Raw genomic sequence first — 7,901 nt, 5'->3', positions numbered from 1 at the left:
TCTATGAAATACCACAATTTATGTTAAATTGAATTTCTTTTATGAGGACACTCTCTTTGCACACATTCAATTCCCATCGGCTTCGCGTATTTTAAATGTAAAAGGTTAACAGTCGAATGACTAAACCTGTTTAATCAGCTGGGGTTTATTAAACTGAAAGTCTAAACCAAATGTCAAGTAGAAAATAATTTATTACAACTGTATCTAAATGATATTGCTGTGATATTGCTAAGAGCGGCGTAAAACTAAAATTGATTTACTAACTCTCAACTGAACACCAATGTAATCAACACTTGCTATCGTGATATTGCTATCAGTTTTCTTACATTATGGCTTTGCCTTGTCGGTTTTCGTTTTTGGTTAAAAATAATACTAACAACATTACTAATGGAATGAAGATTTTATAGATATCAACTTATTTATATGAGAACACAACGTTTCAGAGTTAATACTTACTCCTTCATCAGCATAAACTCCGAAACGTTGTGTTCTCATATAAAGAAGTTGATATCCATAAAATCTTCACTCTTATGTATTTCACTTCTAAATGCCCTTCAAAGACTTGATTACTAATGGAGATAATCGCACTGCTTAGTGTATTCTTGACATGGCATGCATATGGCATGCATATTGGAACATATAATCCGAATGTGGCTGTCACTGAAATGCACTTTAACTACATCCAGATATTGCATTTGAGCGCAACATATAATCACGATACAATTTCCTATAACGCAAAAAGTGATAAAGAGGGGATTCCCTTTAGTCCTCAACACTAATAACAAGACCCCGGTCAGCCGGACCTTACTTACTTTTGAATATTTTAATTATCAGTTTCATGTTTTATTGACATCAATTAATATAAGCCACCCATACACAGAGTGTTGTGTTACACAGAGACGTGAGCCAGAATCAAATAGATATCCTCGAACTATCATAAAGCCATTGACTGAGTGAGTGAGTTTAATTTTACGCCGCACTCAGCAATATTCCAGCTCGATGGCAGCGGTCTGTAAGTAATCGAGTCTGGACCAGGCAATCCACTGATCAACAAAATCGATCTGCGTAAATGGGCACCGATGACATGTGTCAGGCAAGTCTGGGAGACTGACCACCCGATCTCCTTAGTCGCTTCTTACGACAAGCGTGGGTCAATGAAGGCCAATATTCTAACCCGGACCTTCATGGGTTCATGAGAGTCGATGAGATAATGGCATATATAATGTCCATATTAGACCTTGCATTTCAACCCTAAGTGCATGCCACGTGTGTCCAAATCATTTGGATGTAAAAAAAACACAAATTAAGGGTACGCTGAGCCACTCTGAAAACAAAGGCTCCATCAAAAGCTATAAATGTGGACATAGTTTTGATAGCGCCTATTAGGTTTATACATCTGTCACTACCGTTCACGTTCCTCAGTAGAATTTGATGCTGAAGTTGCTCTCCAAACATTTGTCACAATGGGGTGATGGACATACATTTTCACACAAAACGTAACTGTGAAGAGCATATTATGAATAATTAAGTCGGAACCAGACATTAAGTGATGGACGATACAGTTCTGTGCCACGATAGCCTGTTAACTGATTTTGTGGAAATACAACCAATTTTATTTGCCCCATTATGTATGGTGATCGAGAGAGAACATCGCTTTTCTCCTTTAGTTACGACCGCGGGGAAACTATAAAACAATAGCATGAGATGAGAAAGCGATAGTATGAGTCGTGAAAGCGATAGGATAAGATGGGAAAGCGATAGCATGAGATGGGAAAGCGATAGGATAAGATGAGAAAGGGATAGCGTGAGACGAGATAGCGATACCACGAGGCGCGAAAACAACAAGAATAGACAAGACAAGAATTTGTTACGTCAAAAACCAAAATAATTACATATCACGGAAAACATAGTTAACTAGAGCTCATGACAGGAGTCTGTACACAATATACATTACTGTTACACTGTCCAAGATCCACGGTGTACTAGTGTGCCCTTATAAGTATTTCATGCCTATTTCTTTCTAACGTAACATACATTTGTCAGCATTAAACACAACGTCATCATTTGCGCGTCTTTAGATTTCTGACAAATTTAAACCTATTTGTATGTTGGAGGAAAGTAAAAGATAAATAACGTTGACGTATTTCATGGAACTTAGGACATCTTCCATGTCATTTGGACATAAGGACATTTCATATCAATAAATTTTTTTAGATACACACCATCAGCCTTTCTCAGTTACAATGACACTATAGTGATCTTCGGCACATGGTAGGATTATACACACAGTATAAATTGTCCAAGAGCAAGGATGTTTATAGTATCAACTTATAAGTATTAAAGCTAATATATTTCTTTCAGTCATAACATAAGAAATACATTTGGCAACGTTCGTCATTTTCACTTTTGAGCATTCTGACAAATTTAACCATATATTTGCATTTTCAAGGACAGTCAATTATATATCACTTTCTAGTCTCGCGCTATCTCTTTCTCATCTCGTGTTATCGCTTTCTCTGGACGTAATACATAGCGATGTCTATTCTAAGTCACCATGGCCATCCCTCTGTACCGAGAGGCACAGACATGACCAGTAACCTGTGTAGAAGAATGTGATACTGGTTAGTGGTCTCTTGTGTATGGGCAATCTCTGTCTAATACAGCTTTGATAACATAGAGACGTCAATACTGACAGCATCAACAGAGTACTACTCCCCTCGACGTCTGGTTTTCATCACGGACGTGATTAGTGTGAAGGAAATCAATGCTGTGGTGTTAGTGTTGTTAGTGGTGTAGGCAAACATGCAAACCTTGAAAAATAATTAGGACTTAGCGTTATTTGTCTGTCGTGAAACTCTATCTTGAAGGTAGGTACATATGTTAGTGATGGATCCAGGACGAGAAAAAAATACAACATAAAATACAATGACACAAAAAATGAGGGAATAATGGTTTCCTATACAAACAAAATAAGATCTTAGTGTTCGCTGCAAAGAACAGGTTATATCCTGAAATCGAACTGAAATCGGTGTTTTGTATCAAAGCTCGAGGGAGTTGCTTTCTGACTGGCTATTGATTTCCTTTCAGTCAAAGTTCGCGAAGGCTCATTCTGCCGTGACCGACTGATTGGTAATTAATTGTTATAGTTAAATACAATTACAACAGTAACAGCAAACACATCAGTGGTCAAGCACATGCATTAGGCCCGGGGTGTAAATAAAAGTCATTGTATGTGAGATTCAACAGACGCATTTGCCCCTATATAGAATAGACCTCGTCAAGAAAATTCAATTACTAGTACTGTTGCAGATTGCAAATGCAGATCAGCACCATTTTCTTACTTATATGAAGGAAAATTGTTTTCATCAGACGTTCCTTCTTGAGCTACCATCCTGTCCATTCTTGAATGTTCTTTCGTTCTTGAGAACTGTTACAATTAGCTCCCCTACCTACCCTCTGTGTCTTGATCTAAAACTTCCAACGAGAATTTTACTGTTTCCTTTCTCCGTTTGTCTGAGAGGAACATTTGAAATGACAATGTCATAATAACATTTCTCAAAATGCTGAAAGGCATTTAAGTGTGTGGATCTACTTGCCATCAATACCTGATTGGGCAATATCCAATGGCAACGATGCATCTCAGAGTTCCCGACGTTTACGACTCTGAAAATATTTATTCTGGAATATTATGCCCCAAGTGGCTACGAAACACGTTTATAGCTTCTCTGCATGGTTTCGGGTCTCATTTGACATATTTGCAACTGGAAAAGACTTTGATAAGTTCTGTTTGGTTCCGGTGAAGGCCCGGGTTACAACTGGTTACAACCTATACTTGTCGTAAGAAGCGACTAAGGGCATCGGGTGGTCAGGCACGCTGGCTTGGCTGACACATGTCATCGGTGCCCAGCTGCACAGATCGATGCTCAAGCTGTTGATTACTGAGTTGTCTAGTCCAGACTCGATTATTTACAGACCGCTGCTATACAGCTGGAGTATTGCTGATTGCGGAGTAAAACTAAACTCAATCACTCTCTTTGGTAACGTAGGCGACTCAATGAGCGATAGCGCTTTCTTTAAACAATGGTTCGACTGTGGATCTGTATAATGTATACGGTGTTTGCATATAGAACACGAAACAGACATAACAGACAAAACAATGGGTATCACGGCTGACCTCACAGCTTTTAAAGGATAAGTCACTTCATCTAGTAGTGCTTTGTTTAGTCTGCCACGACATTAAGTGTCAAACTTTTTGTATGTATAATGACTCCGTCACCATCAATGAGAGCAGCCGCAATGCATTCAAAACGTCAAACCCAAGTGAGTGTGGTTTTACGCCACCTTTAGCAATATTCCAGCTACATCACATCGAGGGACACCACAAATGGGCTTCACACGCTATACCATGTGGGGAATCGAACCTTCGGCGTGACGAGCAAAGGCTTTAACCACTAGGCTACCCCACCGCCCCAAAATAAAGAGAGCAATTGGTCTCAACCATCTGTGGAAACAGGTTTCATTTGATAGTAAAATCATCAATGCAAATGTGGTCTCAATCTGATCCAGTAAACTTTAAAGAAAACATTTTAAAACTACTGAAATGATGTGATGTTGGAATTTCGAAAGTGAACAGACTGCAGGTTGAAATTAACGACTTTTCCAATGTAATGATGCTGCTATCCAGTTTGGAGTATAGCAATGTGACGTGGATTAATCGTCATGGTAATGGACACGCTACTTCCATTGAAGTTTTGAATGTAAATAGTTTCAAGTTATTAGTTTGGTTGAACACATACAAATGTAACAGCAAAAGAAACAAGAACCATTTGCCTGAAAGATGACTGACATTTTGTATTTGACCTCTGAAAACATTTTACGAGTAACTGGGTAATATTTGATATTATATGAAGCGAAACGAAGTGTGCTTTGTGATTTGCTATTTTATTGTTGTTGGTGTGTGTTTTTGTTTTGGTGGATTTTTTTCTTTCTTTTTTGGTGTTTTTTCATTCATTCATTCATTCATTCATTCATTCATTTTTAGACCTGAAACATGTACCGAGTGGATCCGGGCTAGTATTGGTCTCAAGTTGTTCATGCTTGCCGTAAGAGACCCTCACCGTCTTGGCTGTCTTGGTTAACACATTTCTCCGTATCCAGGCGCGTACCAAACCAACTTTTATTTCGGATTAGGTGGCTTGCCGAACCTTTTTAGGAACAATCATGCTGCTGCATACCCTGGTATCTCAATTGTCTACATGGATGCTTATTGATCACTGGATTGTCTGGTCCAACCTAGCTTATTTACAAACCTTCGCCATAAAAGCGAAACGGTGACCCTTAAGTATTCGGGTCTGGTACAGATATTCCTGGAGTTGATAGAGCAGTGGTCAGCACCTTCTGGTTACGTTCTCACAATCAGCGGGATCATTTATCAGCCACCTGAACTCATGGGTGCCAATCGCAACCCGAAAGCCCAAGTACTCGAGATAAGCAAACAAAACATAAATATTTTAATATCACCCCAGAGACTCAAAGTTTAAGTACGCACCGTCTTACCTCTTTTGAAATTCATTTTAAGCCATTACAACTAAATCGTTAGTGGCGTACTAAGGACAGGTTTAATTGTCTCTCGTTAAGCATTGGAGTTGACACGTCTGGCAGAATGCCTGACATGCAAGTAGACAAATGTTCTTGAAGTCCGTCCTTCGGGGCAATCTTATCGTTAATGCGAAGTTATTCATATCAGGCCACACATGGTTCTTCCCACTGAATTGTCTAATATATCTGAACGGCCATTTCAACCTGTCATTTAATTATATTACCATGAAGGTCACAATCGTGTTTCTAGCTGTTCTTGGAGTTGCCCTGGTGAGTTCACTAAAGTTTAACTTAAAAGCTGAAAATTCTTGTTGATTAGTTTCACAGACCGTTATTTGATCCTGGGCAGTACAGCAATATAAATATATCTGCATAATTATATATCTTACTTTAAAAAATTACGTGCCGTACGTTTAAATAACAGTGTTCGATGTTGCGGTAGGGTAGCTTAATGGTTAGAGCGTTCGCTTGTAACGTCGAGAGCCCATGTTCGATTCCCCACATGGGTGCAATGTATGAGCCCATTTCTGGTTTCCCTAGCAGTGATATTGTTGGAATATTGCTGAAAACGGCGTAAAACAAAACTCACTCGCTCACTCAATCACTCACTCACCGTGTCCGATGTACTTGCGTTGGTTCTTCTCAGTACATCAGCGAGATTTAAATGAAAGAATAGAAATGACAGAAGCTTTTTTATCCCTGGAGCTTGTAATGTAGAACGTACCAACGAGACTATCTTGAATGGCATTTTAGAGTTCACGTGATCAGGTCCAACAGTCAGTCCAAATGAGCCATTACTGCGTCATAATACCGAGATGTTTGATAGTATGTCCCCCTAATAATCTGAGGCGATGCAACACTTTACCTCATGAGCTTCGTGTAAAAAATAGTGTATCACCTCTTTTTTACGACAATAAATCGTCGTTCCATCATAATCTGTTGGAATAAAGACATATTTAGTCGACTGCTTAACTGATTATTTTAAGTCGAGCGGTGAACGCAGAATAAAACCCGACTCACTCACTCACTAATAGTATAATGAAAATAACGTATTGAAAAATCAAGGTCTCTTCAGTGCGGTTACATCATCAAAATACGTATCTCCGTTTTATGGTGATAATATACTTGCAATATATACTACTCGAAAACAATAAGGAATGACATGAAAAGACAAGTGCACGTGTGTTTTTATTTTTTAAACTTTTTTTAAAGGTTTCTTCACAAGTTTTGTATCGCATAGCTTGTGAAGAAATTTGAAAAAAAATACGGGAACCCTTGTGCTTTCATGTGAAGCAAGCATATTTTCCTCAGTATATATTTATGGAACGTGAGTATAGACGAATACCAGTCTTAACCATACTCAGAAACTAATTCCGTACGATATAAAAACAGCTGTGAAAATGAACCACGGACAATCAGTGATGACACCAGGTGTTCGTGAAAAAGTAAGCATGTCCTGTGACGTGTTAAAACACTTAGACCTTCTCCGTGCAAAATCATCTTTTATCTTTTTTTTATGTTGAAAGTAATAAGTAATGTTTTATCGACCTTAGACTCAGGATCCCAGCACCACCGTGGCTGCCGTGACCGGTGGAGTGGCCCCCGGGGGATCATGCACCAAGACAACAGACTGCGGGGAAGGGTACTGTTGCGTCACTAAATTCATCGGTGGCAAGAAGCGCATGCTCTTTGACGACCTCTTCGACAGCCACAACAGCGGCAAGTGCGAGCCGGAACGCAAGGAGAACGAATCTTGTCACGTGTTCATGGATCATGACATCTTCAACCCGAACCTGTTCGAGGACTACTGCCCGTGTATGACCGGTCTGGAATGCAGAGGAGAGACGGTGGACGAGACGGGAGGTACCATCACCCACCACAACCCCAAGTGTCAGCCCAAGACTGGAAGCAGCACCAACTAATCTTCGAATATTATTCGAGATACCCGGAGGTAACCAGATGTTGATCAATGCAATAGTCGAAGTTACCCACAACTTGTCATTGCAATAAAGAATTGAACAAACTGTTTTTGATTTGTGCAGTAATCCGACCACAGTCCATCATTCGCGTGTATGAATGTGTCTTGAGGCCTCTGAAAGAAGTGATCTGTTTTGTCTCATTAGTATGAGTTTGTTTGACATTGCATTCAACATGTTACAGCTGTAAACAATCGGTCTGTAAACAATCTGAACAAGACAATCCGGAGATTGACACCATGTGCAAACCCTACTTGTAAGCGGCGAACAATGCGACCGGCTAATCAGCTTCGGAGACTAAAGAAAGTTGGGCAGTTGGGTAGCCTA

General features: G+C 39.6%; 1 pseudogene; it reads left to right on the top strand.

Annotated features, from left to right (window-relative positions):
* Positions 1-5,753: 5,753 nt before the first annotated feature.
* Positions 5,754-7,624, top strand: LOC137296095 (uncharacterized; annotated as a pseudogene).
* Positions 7,625-7,901: the final 277 nt, after the last annotated feature.

Source organism: Haliotis asinina, chromosome 9, assembly GCF_037392515.1.
Source record: "Haliotis asinina isolate JCU_RB_2024 chromosome 9, JCU_Hal_asi_v2, whole genome shotgun sequence".
In the NCBI taxonomy this organism is placed as follows: domain Eukaryota; kingdom Metazoa; phylum Mollusca; class Gastropoda; order Lepetellida; family Haliotidae; genus Haliotis; species Haliotis asinina.
Note: the sequence above shows the minus strand (reverse complement) of the source record. Positions and strands in the feature narration are given on the sequence as shown.